The sequence below is a fragment of the Giraffa tippelskirchi genome, chromosome 6, assembly GCF_054371585.1.
Source record: "Giraffa tippelskirchi isolate mGirTip1 chromosome 6, T2T-mGirTip1v1.2.pri, whole genome shotgun sequence".
NCBI lineage: Eukaryota > Metazoa > Chordata > Mammalia > Artiodactyla > Giraffidae > Giraffa > Giraffa tippelskirchi.
This window is the reverse complement of record NC_137280.1, coordinates 18678084-18696960: the sequence shown is the minus strand read 5'-3', so window position 1 is coordinate 18696960 and position 18877 is coordinate 18678084. Positions and strand designations below refer to the sequence as shown.

The 18877-nt window shown below is 41.9% G+C and overlaps 1 protein-coding gene across 33 annotated transcripts in view; it reads left to right on the top strand.

Moving 5' to 3' along the window:
* The first annotated feature begins 1515 nt into the window (after window positions 1-1515).
* AZIN1 (antizyme inhibitor 1) overlaps window positions 1516-18877 on the top strand; it is a 36503-nt gene continuing 19141 nt past the window's right edge. For 3 of the 33 annotated variants that reach the window (XM_081503521.1, XM_081503503.1, XM_081503537.1), the window contains exons 1-2: window positions 5619-5997; window positions 10844-10981. The gene's annotated coding sequence lies outside the window, so the exon portion shown is untranslated. Of the gene's footprint in view, window positions 5998-6474; window positions 6919-8989; window positions 9042-10843; window positions 11035-18232; window positions 18381-18877 lie in introns of those variants that run through there. The other 30 variants (XM_081503534.1, XM_081503520.1, XM_081503530.1 and 27 more) reach the window with 16 other exon arrangements.

Below are 18877 nucleotides of genomic sequence, written 5' to 3'. Positions count from 1 at the left end.
CACTGACATGAAAATAGAAAGAAATTTTTTTCCCTTAAACTGGGTTTGTGTCAGGACTCTATCATCCTTTGCTTGCCAGGCTTACCACTGTATATTTCAAATTATCCTGTGGACAAAGATATGCATGTGTATGCTAAGTCGCTTCAGTCCTGTCCAACTCTTTGTGACTCTCTGAACTGTAGCCCACCAGGCTCCTGTGTCCATGGGATTCTCCAGGCAAGAAGACTGGGGTGGGTTGCCATGCCCTCCTCCAGGGGATCCTCCCGACCCAGGGATGGAACCTGTGGCTCCTGCACTGCAGGCGAATTCTTTACTTCTGAGCCACTGGAGAAACTCAAAGGACAAAGACATGGATGATATCAAAGATACCAGTGCTGGAAGGCAGGATGCCTGTTTTGGGATGCCACAAAACCCTACTGACCTGATCCCTAAATTTTTTAAGAAAACAAAAACATGACAATAAAGTCTCCTTCCAAATTAAGTGATTCTTCATTTGAGGTGAAAATCAACCTAGGTAAAGGAATTACAACTCTTAAGAGATTATTAACAACAGATGCTTAGCAAATAAAGGATAGCATATATCAATTCTATTTGAGGAGAGAATGGTATGTAATCTGAACTCTGTCTTCCCAAAGTAATTTACAAAGCAAGTAAATGATTAATTACTCATTTTTCAGTTCAGTTCAGTCAGTTCAGTCGCTCAGTCGTGTCCAACTCTTTAAGACCCCATGGACTGCAGCACACTAGGCTTCCCTGTCCATCATCAACTCCCAGAGCTTGCTTAAACTCATGTCCATCGAGTCGGTGATGCCATCCAACCATCTCATCCTCTGTCTTCCCCTTGTCCTCCCACCTTCAATCTTTCCCAGCATCAGGGTATTTTCCAATGAGTCAGCTCTTTGCATGAGGTGGCCAAAGTATTGGAGTTTCAGCTTCAACATCAGTCCTTCCAATGAACACCCAGGACTGATCTTCTTTAGGATGGACTGGTTTGATCTCCCTGCAGTCCAAGGAACTCTGAAGAGTCTTCTCCAACACCACAGTTCAAAAGCATCAATTCTTCAGTGCTCAGCTTTCTTTATAGTCCAACTCTCACATCCATACATGACTACTGGAAAAACCATAGCTTTGACTATTGGACCTTTGTTGGCAAAGTAATGCCTCTGCTTTTTAATATGCTGTCTAGGTTGGTCATAGCTTTTCTTCCAAGGAGCAAGCATCTTTTAATTTCATGGCTGCAGTCACTATCTGCAGTGATTTTGGAGTTTTACTAGTTTATAAAAGACATAGTGCCAGATTCTTGATAAGCAAGTTGCTTTTATGAAAGATTATCAGTGTACAAAAAGATGTGATAGACAACTGAAAAAGTGTGAATGTTTTAACTATTCAAAACCTATATATTTTGGTTTTCTATAAAATAAAGTGTACTCTAAGAATGTATCTTAGCAGTTGGTGATGAAAGCTCAGCTTCTCTGTACACTGGTGCCGAATCAAATCTCAGAGACAGAGTTTTGGGTGAAGCAGAAAAGTTAGCTTTATTGCTTTGCCAGGCAAAGAGGGACACAGCGGGCTCATGCCCTCCAAACTAGGTGTCCCAACTTGGGGAAAATAGTGACAAGTTTTATAGCAATTGTTCAAAGAGGGTATGATCAGCTTGTGGACATTCTTCTGATGAGTTGGCAGTGAACTAACTAGGAGTCGGCATCATCCACCTTCAAGTCCAACAGGTCTGGGGTTTACATGCTTTGGGGCAGCCAATCATCACTGATCGGTAACTTCTCCCTCCTGGAAGGGGTTTCAGTATCTACAAAATAGCTCAAAGATATTGCTGTGTATATCCATTGATAGGTTTCCCTTGTGGCTCAGCTGGTAAAGAATCCACCTGCAATGTGAGGGTTGATCCCTGGGAGATCCCATGGAGGAGGGAAAGGCTACCCACTCCAGTATTCTGGCCTAGAGAATTCCATGGACTGTATAGTCCATGGGGTTTCGAAGAGTCAGACACAACAGTGACTTTCACTCACTCATATCCATTGATGGGAAAACAAGACCTTGCCCCAAGGCTACCCTTGACTGTTTCTCCCTGGTCTTGCATCCCCTCCCTTCCTTAATTAACAACAGCTTGAATCTGCCCACTGCACACTACGGTAAGGTTGTGGAGGCTAAATGAAGGCTGTTTTCCATAATCAAAGAAATGAGGAACACAGAAAGGCTCTGTGCCCAGGTGCTCCACAGGGCATGGTATCACGTGGTATCACAATAAAAATTCTTATTAAGCTCTTTTCAAACATTCTTGTTAAATTATGATTTTCACTCTCAATTACCATTGGACTGTTTGTCACATTTATATATGTGACTACAAGATATTCTATAATAGGCTGGTAATTTTAGGGTTACACATTGTTTTTTGAGTGACTTGTCTTTATCAACGATCTAATTCATTCAGTCTTTTACATCTATTGGCACAAAAGCAAACAAGTTTGAATCAATAAATCAGGACGATCTAAGTGTGAATGGTATTATTTTAAGGTTCTCTATTTAATAATAATACTTTCTCTGGCACTACCTGTGATTTGTGTATGAGTAACCTGACTTGGCAAAAAACCCCAAACCTCAAACCCGAAACACAATTAAACATGCTGTTCTCATGAGACAGCTATCATTCTGTTAAAGTTACCTACTATGCTGTCTAGTTCATTGCAGTACAGTTTTTAAGGCTCTGTTGTATGCAATAAAAGCTAGTATGATTTAGATTTGAATACACAAATACTAATTGTGAGAGTACAGTTTGAATAATAAAGTTGTTGAGTTGCTTCACTGTATAAACAATGATGGAGTAGGGTCTAGTCCAGTTGAAAGAGTGGACATCTGCTGACTTCATCTCAGCTTCTCTTCACTCAAACCTCTGCCATGTGTCTGTACCTCTCACTCCACTGAAATTATTCAGTTAAAGGTCATGCATAACTTCTTTTCAGGCCCTTATCATTCTCCTAGTGGATCCTTATAATAGCTTTCCAAGTGTTCACCCTGCCACAAATATATAGTCCTTTTTCTTCTCACCCTTACACTCTCCCCTTTTCTAAAATTCAACTCACTCTTATGATTGAAACATTATTTTTGGCTAAGAATCCAAACTTAACATGAGTTTGGAGTTTACCGATGACATGCCATTTTCCCAAATCAGAAGAATCCCTTTCAGGAATATGACATTCCGATCATTCATTCCTTCTTGGAACACCCTCTATGAATGGCTTGACCTCGCACTATTGTGATTCTTCTCCTACTCTTTGGGCTGGTCCTCCTTCTCTCCTTTCTGGCATTTCTCTAAGTCCTGTGCTTGGATCCCTTTTCCTTTAGACCTTAACATTTTCTTAATTACCATGTCTATAGGAGAGGGTTCCAAATTTACAGGCAAAAGGGCTCCTGATCTCTGTGTTTTCAGGGCCCTTTGGACCATTTTTACATGAATATCCTATCGACAGCTTGGACTATGCTCAAGGAAGGCTCATAGTCCTTCCCCCTCAAACTGGGACATTCTATTTCTCTCTCCATTTGTGATTCCAGAATTCTCCCTGTTGATTAGTTTCATATCCCCAAATCATTTGATAACTTCTCCTCTCCCTTAACATTCAAAATTATTCCTACTCTTTCTATGCCTTCATCTATGCCTTCCTCTCCTCTATCCCAAATTTCCTGCTTCTCTTAACTATGTAACAGTCGCCTTCATGGTTTCCTCTCTTCCAAACTTTCTATTTTCAATCCCACTGATGCTAGAGAAATCTTTTAAAAATATCTTTGAGTATATCATGTCCCCTATTAAATGGTTCCGAAATGAAGTCCAAGCTATGATCCCTACGTTTCACCTCACCTTCCTTTTCAATCTCATTTGCAACCGTACCTATGTTGGAGCCAGAAAGCTAGTTCACAGTTCTTTGAACTGGCCCATTTCTGTGCCTTCTCTTACGTAGTTTCCTTGCCTGGAATATCTGCTCTCAAAGTCACTTATTTCCCATGTCTGGAGTGTCTGCTCTCAAAATCTATCTCTACCTTTCCCCAGTAGCCTTTCTCTCACTGAGCTGCGGTTATTTCCCCCTTCCACTAGATTCCACACAGCATTTTATCTGTTTACAACAACTACTTAGTTATTTGGTGTAGTTGTCTTCTTTTCCCTGCTAGACTGTTATCAAGATTTCAAGTGTATTCATTTCTAGCCTTCCTCCCTCCAGCAGGGGGTCTAGTAAAGTGCTGTGCTTGTAAATGTTCTGAAACGAAAAGAATTTTTAAGGAATGAAAGAGAAGACCAAGAGACAGCACAGTGAAATATGGAAATATGAAGTCAGGAACAGAGTCCACAGCCCCTGGTTTTGACCTAATACTTTCACCTCAGAGCTTATATTCAGCACTGCTACCTTCCTACCCAGGAAAGCTCTCTCTTCCTTTCATATCTGATTTGTAGCAACCACAGTGCTACAAAGTAAATAGATGGTTGGGAAATGCCAGTGGAAAAAAGTCTCAGTCTTTATCGCAAAGATTTTGGAGTATGTGTCAATATATATTTCATTTGTGCCGTTGCGTCTGAGTTGCACGGGAGGACTCAGGGTTTCTGATGGGGAGCGCGAAGACATTTTAAAAACATGAGAATAAACCAAAAGCCATGTAGGTCGTCCTAGGTTCCCCAGTAAAAATAAGTTTGCTCTGGAGTAGTAAAATTAAAATGACCGCGCAATGAGACGTAGGAAATTAAAGTACTGTGCCCTTGTAACGTCGGTAATACTCTCTCCAATACAGGTACTTCATGAATAAGGACCGGGTCGGCCGGCCTCAACCCTTCTAAAAAGACATAAAAGCCACACTGCTTAAAAAAAAAAAAAAAAAAAAAAAAAACCTACTGCACCACACTGCAAAGTGCGAACACTGGGGACATGCCCACGCGGTCACGAGCCCCTGCAACCACCCGAACACTGTGCCGAGCTGTTCTGGCCCTTAGGAACGCGCTTCCAAAAAAAAAGGAGCGCCGCATCCGGCTGGGGCTGGAGCTTCACCCCGGGAGGGTAGTCCACAGGCGTAGCCTACAGAGCCCGCACAAAGCGGAGAGCTCTCGAGGAGGTGGGGGGGCGGGAAGCTCCGGGGGTGGCCCCCCTCTTTCACCCTCTTCCAGGAGGAGCAGGTTCCAGGCAGTGCAGGCGTCGTGCCAGTTTAGGGCCCGGACCGCGCTCGGCGCCGCGGCCGCGGGGCCCAACTCCCAAAGCGCCCTGGCCCGCCTCGGGCGTGAGCGCAGGCGCCCGGGCGTCGGGGGCGCGGGCGACGCCGCGCTCGGTCCCGGCCACCTCCCTTCTCCCCCGCCCGCCCACGTCCGTGCAGCGGGCCCTCCACCGTCCGGGGAAGCAGCGGAGGGCGGGAAGTGGCCGGGGGACTGGGGGCCCAGGCACCTGCACCGCGGGGTCGCCCCGCCCCGCCCCCTTCGGATCGCCCCGCGCCAGCCCCCTTTCTCTTCCGCCCGCTTCCCTCCTCTCCGCGCCGCGGCCCCGCGCCGTCCGGCTCGCGCGGTGGCCCGGCCGGCTGTGACGTCACCAAGCCCCGCCCCTCGATATAAAGCCTGGCGTCGCCGGCACCGCCTTCCCACACTCGCTGGCTCTTTGCTGGGTTGCCGTGTGTTTCCTTTTTTTCTTTTTTTTTTTCTCCGCCTTGTCTGCCTCTTCTCATCCTTTCTCGGTCTCCGGCTCTGCGGTGTGACGAGGCCGAATCCTCTCCGCAACCCAGCCCTCTCAGGCCTTTCTTCTTCCTCTGCCCGCGCCGTTGTTCCATTTCTCTCCCTCGGCCGCCGCCGCCGCTGCTGCACAGCTGGTGTCGGTGCCGCGGTTTTCCCCCCACGTCGTCCCCGCAGCCTATGGCCCAGGCCGCCTTGGGTATTTCTGCTCAAGGTAACCACATCCCTCTTTAAAAATTCCGCCGAAAAAGAGAAGACGCTTTACCCGACTCTTTGGGCCGTTATCTCACGTGAGTAGTGACCCGAGGGGCGCGGGCGGGGCCGGGGCGCGGGGCGCCGGGGGGTGGGTCGGCCTCGGGGAGCTGTCGGCCGCCTCAGGCTGGGCCCCGCCGACCGGCCGGCGTTCCCCCGCAGCGTCCCCGCGGCTGGCCACCTCGAACATGGCGGCTGGCGGCGTGTGTGGCGGCGGCGGCCGGTGGCTCGGCGGCGGCGCGGCGGGCTGGGGTGGCTGGCGCGCATCGGGTGGCCGCCGAGCCGAGCCCGGAGCGGCCGCGGCTGGGGCGAGGGGGCGTGTTCGTGTGCGTGTGTGTGTGTGGACTGGGGGGCGCGTTCGGGGGTCTCGCCGCCGCGGGGCTTGGCGTCGCCTCCCAGCGGCAGGCGGCCCCCACCCCGCTCCCGTGGTGCATTGCTGTTTCCGGGGAGGGGGCCGGGCTGCAGCCCCGAGGGGCCCTGGTGCCGCCGCCCGGCCCCGAGCGGCGCCGCGCCGCGCCTTCGTCTCGGGATCCCGGGCGGGCGGCGCGGCCGGCTGCAACCGCCGCGGCCTTAGGTTATGAATGGAGCGGGGCGGGCCCGGCGCCGGCCTCCTGTGACAGCTGCCGGGGGAGGACGGGTGCCTGAGGGTGCGGAGAGCGCGGCCCTCCCCTCTCTGCCGGAGGAAAGTTGACGCCGCCAAGGGGCCCGGCGGCGGGGAAGCCCCGGTGTCAGGTAGCGAGCGAGAGGCCTTTGGCCCCTTCTGGAAGCCTCCGGGCTGTCGCCCCGCCCCCTGCGGCGCTGGCGATTGGGCCGAGTCGCCTTCGCTCACCCCGGGCCGCCTCCTGGAGCCCAAGGATTAGTCACCATGGCTTCATTTTCCCGTCCGCGCCACGATTCCTGGGCCGAGAGGAGAGCTGTAGGCTTGGGTGGCTTATCAAGTACTATTTTGGCAGTTAACGGTAATGTTTCAGTACTTCCCTGGTGGCTCAGACGGGTAAAGAATCTGCCTTGCAATGCAGGGAACCCAGGTTCGATCCCTGGGTCGGGAAGATCCCCTGGAGAAGGAAATGGCAGCCCACTCCAGTATTCTTGCCTGGAGAATCCCCATGGACAGAGGAGCCTGGAGGGCTACAGTCCATGGGGTCGCACAGAGTCGGACACGACTGAGCGACTAACAATTTGCACCAACGGTGGGGTTTTAACAACCTTACCCAGTGTATATCCTAAACGTCTGTTTCTTAGGCTAAGCTACTGGTTCGGCAACCTGAAAAAGGTCGGGCACACTGTTAACAGCCCCATGATGTTTCAGCAGATTTAACTGGATTTTTGTGGTTGCATCGTGGACACATTAAGATATTTTGTATCCTGTCGTGTTTCCACCCTTGAGCCTCCTGCTTGTGGATGAGAACCTGAAGGCTCAAGGGAGAGAGTCGATATGTAATGAGGAAAGGTGGTTGTAGATGAGCCTGGCAGAAATATGGCGAATGACTATAGGGCAGACCCCTAACAACCCTTTGATTTCTTTTACAAATATAGGATAGTGCAGATACTGGTTATGAAGGCAAATAAGCCCTGAAGAGTTAGTGGGAAAGATATAGGCTCCTGATGGTCATAGGTGATAATGGAAGGTACCGTAATCAAGTAATCAGTGCCGTCCCGCTTGCCGCTTAGGTTTATAAAACTTGCACATTTTCAAACATATACAGGGAGTGAAAGAATTGTACCCTCACCTGGGTTCAGTAACCGATTAACATTTTGTTTTACTTGTAATTGCTCTATCCATTCATCAATCTTTATTCTGTGTATTTCAAAGTAAGTTGGAGACACCAGAACACTTGACCCCTCCAACTTCAGTATGCACATATCATTAGTCTAACACTGTTTAAGTATTTCTTAAAAATTGGGTACAATTTCTGTTCTGTGAAGTCACTCAGTCGTGTCCGACTCTTGGCGACCCCATGGACTGTAGCCTACCGGGCTCCTCCATCCATGGGATTTTCCAGGCAAGAATACTGGGTACAATTTACATAACAGCAGAATGCAGACGTCTTGGATATACCATTTGACGAGTTTTGACAAAAATACAGTTGTGTAATACAAACCTTTCTCAAAGATGAGAAGAGTGTTTTCAAGCCCAGAAACTTCTCTTTTGCCCCTTTAAGCTCTATCTCTTATTACCCACAAAGGCAGTCACTGTTCTTTTTGTTAACCATAGATTAGTTATTATGGAAGTCTATTCTAGAACTTCCATATAAATGAAACTATATGTATTGTGTAAAAGGCTTCTTTAACTCAGAATGTTTTTGATACTCATCCATGATGCACTCACCAGTAAATTGTTCCTTTTAACTGCTGAATAGTAGTCCATTATATGAATACCTTACTTGACTCTTTTTTTCTTTAAACAACTTTATTTTCGAATAATTTTAGATTTGTGGAAAAGTTACAAAGATAATACAGAGTTATTACTTCATACTTCTCACCTAGTTTATCTTATAAGAGATGGTACATTTGTCAAAATTAAGAAACTGACTTTGATACATTACTACCACCTAAACTCCAGATTTTCTTTGGATTTCACCAGTTTTTAATGTCCTTTCTGTCTAGGGACCAATCTAAGGTGCCACATTGCATTTAGTTGTCAGCAGTCTAGAGAACTGCTGCTGCTGCTGCTGCTGCTGCTGCTGCTGCTAAGTCGCTTCAGTCGTGTCCGACTCTGTGCGACCCCATAGACGGCAGCCCATCAGGCTCCGCCGTCCCTGGGATTCTCCAGGCAAGAATACTGGAGTGGATTGCCATTTCCTTCTCCAGTGCATGAAAGGGAAAAGTGAAAGTGAAGTCGCTCAGTCGTTTCCGACTCTTATCGACCCCATGGACTGTAGCCTACCAGGCTCCTCCATCCATGGGATTTTCCAGGCAAGAGTACTGGAGTGGGGTGCCATTGCCTTCTCCGGTCTAGAGAACTACCAGCCAGATATCCAATAAAATGTCCCCCATTTGGATTTGTTTGATAATTTTTCTCATTATTAGGCTGAGGTTTTGGAAAGAATACCGAAGTCATTGGTGGTAAAGGCAGTGTAAGGTGAGAAATACTGATTAACTTTGGGGTACTAAGCTTCTGGGTAGTTACTGTCAATGTGATGGGAGGTTTTTGGTGTTCTTGGTGTTTTGGTGTTTTTATTGGTCAGCTGCTGACTCAGTTAACTCTAGTTCTCCCTGTGCTATTTGCCAAGATAGTGTAGCAAGGGACATTCTCTTCAAACAATTAAGGGATTTGATTGCAGTGTTGCACATGCTCCAACTGATATAAAGACCGCTCTAAATGAGAAAAATTTAGCATTCCCTGTATCTTCTCCCCCACCTCGTATTTTTATTTAACCTCCTCTTATGGTTAATCTTGATGGTACAAATGAACATTCTGTTTATCCTGGAAGTAAATGACTCTGTACCCCCTTTATTTATATTAAAATGTGACTTTTGAAGTTCAGAGCCTTCATTTCCTACTAGTATCTTTTCTGTTAGGTGGAAATGTTTTAGAGATACTATTGAAGAACATTCATGAATGTCTGAAGTTTAATATCATTAACATTTTACAGCACTGCTCTTCAGTTGCACTGAACAACAAAATAGCTACTGATATATGGGGGAGGGGATATCTCAGCTAGGATAATTATCCTATTCCCAAGAATAGTTGAGAATAAACTCTTTCTCTTGTCTCCAGTGGGGATGGCTTTTAATTTACTTAAATTACGTTGGTTTGGGGAGAATTGGAACCTTTGTTTTGGAGTATTCAGTTGGAATCTAATGAGATGTTAATAGTCACTGTTGCATGTTGGTATGGATTCTTTTCTAATTATCCAGTAAGTGTCATTGAGTATGTGATCAAGATACCCCTAGTAGATTGAAAGAACATTTTACTTCCCGCAAAGGTGCCTCTATCCTGGTTGAGATATGAGATATGCTGAACATGTTTCTAGAGTGCTTCTGAAATCTTGGATTCTTATGATTCCTACATGTCATCATTTTTCTGGTTTCCTTCTTACCCCCATCTTCTAGCAAATACTGTCAGTTTGTATTACTTTAAAATAGCAATCACTGAAGTACAAATAGAAGTGTAGGTGTAGTTGTTTAGGTTAGAGGTGTTAAGTCTGTTCAGTCAAATCTTAATAGGTAAAAACCATTTCTGAAACTTATTTAGCATTTTGTAGAGTGCCAAGCATGTTTACATTCATATGTTGCTCCTAGTGATAGTAAAGTGACTTACATGTAGATAGGTTAGGAATGAGCAGGTAAACCTCTGTTACTTCTCAGGTATGTAAGGCAGGTCTCAAAAGTTATTTCACATGTATACATAGTATATTAGCTAAGTCACAAAAAATGTTTTTCTTTTTGATATGTAGTAGAATTTTATACTTAAGCAAAGAAAAACTTGGAATTTGGAGAGTAAAGGAAAGGTTCTGGGTAGTTTCAGATTATTAGATACACACATAAAATCTTGCATACATGTTAGGTTAATGAGAGCACTTGTACATTTAAAATTTTTAAGCCACCTAGAAATTTGGGTTTGGAGTAAGTAAAAGCAAAAATGAAATTGGGTGAAGCCTGGAAACTGAGTGAGGTAGATAGAGCAGCTTGGTAAGGTGACCATGACCTCAAATTCTGTCAGTTTTGTATTCTAGCAGCTTGGAAATGCTTACTATATAAAAATAGTATTTGATACTGTGATAAACCTTTTGAAAACATCATTTTGTGTAATGTGCTTTAATGAAACACTTCAAACTGAAACTTCTTCCTGAACTTAATCTTTACCTCAACTTAAGCTTCTTGAAGCAGAACCTAGCATTTTTTAACATATGACTTATATATTTTTATTTTCTTCTTTAGGGCGAACTTTCTGACCAAGTATACAACTACCCAGAGGGCCTAGGAGAAGTGCTGTATAGAGAACAGTTCGACTTCAACGCTGAGCCACCTTGGGAACCTAGCTGATGATAGGGGGGTTCCATCTCCTAACTTGTCCATGTAAGTATTTTCACATCTGTGCAGAGGGTGAGGGAGGGTCTTGTAAAATAGAAGTAAAGGAGGGTTCTTGCTCAGTCTTTTCAAAACTCTAAATGGTATTTACTACTTACTCCCTCCCCCACTATTTTTGGGCCATACATTGCAGCTTGCACCATATCTGTTCCCCTGACAAGGGGTTGAACCCAGGCCATGCCAGTGAGAAAGCCTGGAATCGTAACCATTTAGGCCACCAAGGAACTTCCCTACTTACCCATATAGTTGATTCAGTTGTGCACATTATTACTGTATTTAAGTACATACTGCAGGCTGAATTTCAGTAACTCTTATTAGTCCAGATTTTAATGTAAGTTGGAGAGATGGTTTTTTATTTTTTTTTATTAAATGTAGGTGGTAACTTACCACACCATTCAACCATTTAATTTGGTAGATTCAAGTATTTGGGCTTAAGTCAGGAAAAAAAAGTTTATTAAATAGAGTAGTAAAAAAATTCTACTCTCCATTCCACTAACCAGAACACTATCCTAGAGCATCGCATTTAAGAGGTGAATCTTAGTTCTTGTTTTCTGGTTATGAGCATCTTGCCAGATACAATGTGATTTCTAGAGTTTATATTGTTTTTCACAAAATGACTGTATAATACTCACCTGGTGGAAAAACTGGTTGTTTTCAAAGGTCTTACTGAGAGATGATGATGCATGCTTAGCTCCCAACATACTGCCTTCCCAAGAGATTTTTAAGGATAGTTTTTGACTTTGCTTACTCGATTTTCTGTGTGTGGATTTAACTTTGAACTAAACCTCTGTGCAGAATGCAGTTTCATAGTAAAGTGTTTGAATTTGTGCTGCTAAATTTGTGTGGCTCATTAAAATTGTTTTATTATTTGTAGATTTTTTTAGCTGTTGAAATTTGGGTTTGGGTGTTGAGATTTGGGTGTTTTTAAGTGGGCTAGAGTACCTGGAGGGAGTAACATAAGAAAATTTCAAGAAAGAGATCTAATTGGATAGAGCATGTTAAAGGAAACCTTTTCAACCCATTTACTGTTAACCTCCAATTACAATTTTAGATTTTTTTTTTTTTTGAAGTTTTAAAGAGATAGAAAAATGATTTCTGAAAAGTTCTACTGACTTAAAATCCACACTGGGGGGTTTCCCATAGTGGTCTTCTCCTAGTTGTGTGAATTTGAGCGAATTGCTTATTTTTTAAATCACAGCTGAGACGAACTGGAACCTTTAACCCTAAATAGGTTGATTTCTCTCTTTTTATTTTAATCATGCTTTGTTAATGCAATGTCTTTGGAATATTAGCATAACCTAGAATAGAACTGCAGACACTGGATTCCACCCAGACCTGAATCAGAAATATGCATTTTAACCAAGTGGCTTGTATGCATATTAAAAAGAAGTCTAGTTGTCACCAATTCAGTGCCAAGCCAGTTAGTTCTTACATTTTATTAGTCATCTATTCTACTTCCAACGTATCTGATGTTTTCTCCTAAGTTGGCTTGGAGATTTAAAACTTTTCTGGGTGGGGTGTAGTTGATTCCATAGTCAGAAGTAGATTCTAAGGTGGAAATTTCATAGCAAGCTTCTTGTTTTAAGCAAGACTGTATTAAAGGATGACTTCTTTTATTTCAAGTCTCTTTAATGAAAACTTAACTGCATTATATGTCATATTTGTAGTGATATTTCCTCTTAGACTTGAGAAACCAATGTCAGTGAGCTCATACATTGATAAATGATTCTGCCAGCTTAAGGAAAAGTCTGTAGGGTAATTAATACTGTAGAACTCAGAAAATCTATAATTTCCTCCCCTCTTGTGTGTGGAGGTATTGTGTTTGTAGGCACAGATAGAAAATGCTAACTATTCATTCTGCAGGTTTTAGCAGCCAGAGTGACTGACTGATTTATTCTACCCAGGTACAATATATATTATGTTAAGTCAAACTTTCAGTTCATGGTACTTTGCTACAGCCACAATGTCTTATTCATACAATTCTAAAATCAAAAGATTAAAAAAAAAAATTATAGCTTCCTTGATATGACCTAACCTGATTTGAGAACAAAAAGTTGACCTGAATCTGAGCTGAATTTGAAGCTATTTTTATTTTGACTTATCCCATTTAGTGCTAATATTCCTGAATTTTGCTGCAGAAATATTCTGATAAGCATGTTGACTCATAGCCTCATGGAGACTGTTAAATAATATATTAAACGTATATAGACTAAATTGCTATTCTAGAATCTGAGAAATTTTGAAGTCAGAAAGCTATTTACCCCCAAAGATTTCTTGACTAGAATTAGTAAAGATGGCAAGAGAAATTTCACATTCCAGAAATGTCCTTAGATGTCAGTAGCAGTTTGTGGTACTAGACATTGAAATCCTGAGATTTTTCCTGTGGAGCAACAATACTATTTGAAAAATTTTAAGTCATTCAAAAGACTTAACACACTGGCCTTCATGGAAAATAGTTGGCACATAGCACTGCAAAATATATAGTTAAATAAGTTCTATTTGAACCACATTATACTCCCAATATTCCAATAGGATTTCCGTGCAGGTGGTCTAAGCTCTAGGATTGACTTTTAGAGTTAGGTTTTCAAATCAGGTAATCATCTGAACTTTTAGATAGTCATTAAGTATCTAGAAACTTTATAAATTGCTTACATAGTAAGGTTTTTTCTTTTGAATACATGTGTGGTGTTATGTGTGAGCACTGTAAAGATATCTTAATGAATGCTTAACCAATATCTCTGATTAATGAAGGGCTCAAATTATAGAAAAACTTTTGCTTGCCTTTTAAATTTCTTAGACTCTATGCTGCAGTAGTTTTTTCAGTGGGCTAGATTTTTCAAGTTATTTAGCTAGAGCTCCAATTATGATTAATAGATAAGCCCAATGCAAAAATTCTAAAGACTATTTCAGAAAACCAAATTCTCCTAACCAGCTGCTTTTATTAGCAGATCTAATGATAAAGTCAGATTAATTATTAGTATATTTCTTTAATGTTTGTTCCTATTGATAAGAATGGAAAAGGGATTCGATTAATTGATTTATCTAAATGGAGTCTTAAAATTTTAAATATTCATATTCTCTCTCCTGTTTGTTAATATCTACATGCTTTAAAAGGGGCTGCCTTACCTAGGTTGAAATCATTTTAATTAAGGACATAAAATGCTCTTTATGAATTTACTGTGTGGAGCTATTCCTTTGTGTTTTACTCTTGTCAGTAGGAAGGGCAGGTTTTGGGCTCTTTATGGAGAATAGTTAGGGCAATTTAAAGATTCTGTGATGCAAGTAGATTCAGAATTTTTATTAATGATTGTTGATAGGCATTGATCACAGTGATGAATAAAGCTATCATTGAAACACACTAGTTTAGGGACTAGTTTTTAAAGTATGTGTGTCCCCTTGGCATGCAAAGAGCAGTATTCAGTGGTGCCTCATTGCCTGTGTAAAGTAGCGCCAAACAAAAAAAAGCATTCTGTATAAGCCTAATGGGAATAATAGCCTGTTACTGGATAAAACAGGGTTTGGGGGACATGGTACTCTTTCTTTAGGCAAATTAAGACTTTCCTGGGAGGGCCAAATAGAGTAGCAGGCAGTGTAGATCGTTCTTAAAGGGAAATAAAATGGTTCTTGCATTTATTACAGAAGATAGTTGAGCTGAGAAAATTTAAGTTACTACCAATCTGTGTATTCCATTACATTTTCTTTAGTCTTAATTTCAGAGTTTTTGAGTTTGGGGTTCTTTGCCCTGAAAAAAAGCATTTTGAGATACTTAACTCTTCTGATTAGGAGTAAGTAAGATATTATGTAAACTGTGTCTTATAAACTATAAAATCTAGGTAAATTGTAGGCTGCTTTTAGGCTGGCCAGTTGTTCAGACCAGCATAAGGAGGCTGTTGCAAGTGAAATGCTCTCACCTACTAGAAAACACAGATCCTTTTGTCCTTCACCTCTATTCCAGGGTCATCTATGCACACTTAATTAAGCAGTTTGTCACAAGCTAACTGAAACAGCGATTTGGCCATCCTTTTTTCTAATCCAGTGAATAATGTGAAGAACATTTTGGCATGAATAGAAAATACTTGTACAGCATGCTAAATTGCAAAGGATTAGGCTGATGATGTTCGGTCTGCCCAAACCATACCCAGCCACCTCAAGGTCTTCATTGCCTGTATCTGAGTGACTTGTAGCAGGAGCCAAGATGATAAACTCTTTTGGAATGCTCTGCTCTAAACTTTTCCCACCTTTATTATCTTATGTAAGCATGCATTTCATTTCTCTAGGATTTACTTGGTGTGGAGTTTCGACTTTTTTTTCCTTTACAGTCTAGTTTTGTAAACTTGTGAATTGAATTCAGTTCAGATGCTCGATGCATTTGAGTGCTTGGAAACTATATATGACTAATGGCTATTGTTTTGGACAGTGACAGAACAATTATCACAGAAAGTTCTGTTGGGCAACATCACTCTAGGATAATTTTACCATGAATGTGAGTAGTATTAGTTGTATTAATCTTAAAATATCTATTAATAAGAATCATAGGAATTACACACTCTCATCTTTCTCCTTAGATTTGTCTAGTAGAGGGTTTTCAGTCTTATATTCTGTTGAAGAATTCTTCCATTGCCCAGCATGTTCTTCAAATCAAACTCCCTGCTGTCTTCATGTGCTTATCAGACTGAAATTAATATTAGGCTTACATTAAATAAATGACTACGGGTTATTTTTGATCTGTTTCTTTTTTGGCTACACTTTTCTTGTGAGATCTTCATTCCCTAACCAGGGATCAAACCCATGGCCTCTGCAGTAGAAACAGAGTCTTAAACACTGGACTGCCAGGAAATTCCCTATCTCTTGTTTTTTATTACAAAGATCCTTCAGTGCCCAGTTTGTAAAGAGCTGCTAAATCATTATAGTCTCATCTTACCTCATCAACTGGGTTCAGTATGATTGCCATGTAATATTTGACATGACCAAAAGCAGGATGGGATGTCCTAGTATGTTCAACATGGCTACTAATAGCAAACTAAAACTCAAAGTGAGATTTGCTATCCTAAGTTCTGGAAGAGCTCCTATAGGTCAATAAGAAAAAGCGAAGAAAAAAAAAAAGACCACCACACACACACACAATAGGAAAATGAACAAAAGGCTTAAATAGTTTTTGTCTAACAGACTAGCAGTTTCACTCCCAGGTATGTGGCCCTAGACTGCAGCACCTAGACTGATGCTCCCTAAACTGCCAGTGAGGAGACTCTTGTGGCAGAATGTCAGGTAGCACACTACTTGGCTATTAATTTGTGGACAAGCTAGTTTAAAGACCACATTAAAAAAAAAAAATTATTTATTTTGTTGTGCTGAATCTTAGTTGTGGCAGGCAGGATCTTTCAGTTGCAGCCTGTGGGATCTAGTTCCCTGACCAAGGATTGACCTTGGACGCCCTGCATTGGGAGCACAGAGTCTTAACCACTGGATCACCAGGGAAGTCCTGTGGACCATAATTTGAGTAATGTACTCTTTGGGTACATAAATAATAGCAAGAGATTATACGGTGTTTATAAACAATATAGCCCATAGGTCCTGTTGTACATCTATAAAGAACAGTGCACAGCAGTAACGGACTCCAGTCCAGTCTGTAAAGGAACTGAAACTTAAAGTTGAGCAAAAGAAGTTATAGTAGGAAAACAACAGTGATTCTATCCATGGTTCAAAACCAATAAAGCCAGTGTTTTAAGGGCATATAGGGGAATAAAAAGATTAAATAACAGGGGAATGATGATTAGAAAAGTCTGAACATGTTTATTCTAGAGGGGATGAGGGGCAGCAGCCACAAGTACCCCGTGACGCTGTGCGGGGGCTTCTGAGATCTTCAGCCCTCCTCACCTGGTGTGGAGTGCAGTGACTGTAATGTACACGAGCTTTGTATAATAGAAGTAAGCTTTACTGTTGGTGAGGTGACAGTGAGATCTGCCCTTGGGTACTCAAAACAGTAGTTCAGCAGTGCATTTGTTTAAATGTCGTTTCCCTGTGCTGTGCCAGGAAAACTAGAAAGCTTGGAATTAACATGATTATGTATTTGGTGCTGTTCACATTGCCTTACAATAGTTATCTGCAGTGTTACTACATTTTAATTACCATAAAGATTTACATAGTTTACCTCTGTGTAGGTACATGCTTGCTCTAGAAAAAAATTTAGTCTTCACATCAAATAGTCAAGACACTATTTTTGTTAAGGGAGCCTAATCTTGTCAATAATCACTTGCAATAGTGTATTGCTGTGAATTTCCTTTCTCATTAAGATGTATTTTAGAATTTAATATGTAGCATTTTGCATTGAGCAGCCTTTACCTGAGCATTTCAAACTTAGCCTGTTGGGCTCATTTCCTTTAGGATTTGTGTGCCACCTCCCCCTTTATATATTTCGTGTTCATTCTTGTTTTTGGTTTTTTTTTGTTTTTTTTTTTTTTTTAAGTAATTCTTCAGCAGTCAGCTCAGTGTTCTTACTCTAAAGTTTTTTCCAACCTTATCACCTGAAAAAGAAACTAAAGGGTATTTATTGCCATTACTGGCTCTCCTCTTACTGTCAATGAAAGCAACCCCTGTCTTGATTATCCTAAGTACCAAAGTAGGCTATCACTTTTTTTTTAATCCATCACTTATTTTTGACCCAGCATGGAAAATTTTTATATGGTCTCATGATAACACAAATTTATTGGCACATCTTACCTACCAGTTCCGGTATGTGGCTTCCTGGAGGTCTGCTCCAGACCTCATGTTTTTAGTGCCAATGTCATCCTTCTGCTCTTGTGACCAGTTATTTCTAAAGGTATTCTGTGTGGTAAGTAACATTTTTTGGTGGGATGTAGAAGGCAAAGGTGACTTTTGACAGCTTTTTTTTTTTTTGGCATGAAAGATCTTACTTTCCTGACTAGGGTTGGAACCTACACTCCCTGCAGTCTCAACCAGTGGACCACCAGGGAAGTGTCCTGCATTTGGTCTAGTTTTAAAGCTGTGAACTGAGTGCTAAGTCATCAAATGCCTATGCAAAAATAATAAAAAAGGTAGAAATAGCCTTAGGCTTCTCCAGGATAATAGTAGTAGTGTAAATTTCAAAATATCTTAACATTCTCATTTTTAACGAGTAAAACTCCTTTTAGAAAACTGGTGATGTGTTAAGGTTGGGTTTCCTGCTTAGATGTCTGTGAAACAGTACTCTCAACTTTTCAGCTCTCCCTGTTCTACTTCCAGGGAGGTCTTCACTTCAGAAATCCGAGACTCATATTCATCCAGCTTGGTGTCAAGTGGGCTGTTGCTGCCAGAATTATCTTGTGATTATTTGAGAGATGTATCAGTTTCTTCTGAAGTACAATCAACTGTAGAAGCCTTTGTAGCAGGTGTGTAACAAAGCAAGTGCCCAGCTGCTGCAGACACTCCTCTTGGAGCTTCCCTCTCGATGACATGAGGACTCACAACCTCATGAAGGCTCCAGGGAGCAGTGTGGTTCTTGGGAGCCTTTTCTTTCCTTGGCATCTCTTCCTAAAAAATGTATTATCAAAAAATACCAATATGAAGGTGTAAATAAGGACTGTTAAACACTTTTTTCTTCCCAGCTATGATGTCCAAGAGGAAATTACTTATTATAAATGTAGTATTGTGATTGCAGCAGTTGTATTTAGTGTAAAATAAGCTGAGCTTTCTTTCACCATATATTAAGATGTTTGTGAAAATAGCTTAAAGGCTCTTGTGAGTAGAGAGCACATTCTAGGGTCTGTTGATAACAATAAATTTAGGAGCTTCTATTAAAAATGGATTTGCTCTTAAGTTATAAAGCATATTAAGGAGAACCCAAGATTTAAATGGAGTAGATTTCCTTAAGTTTAATGTGAAAATAAA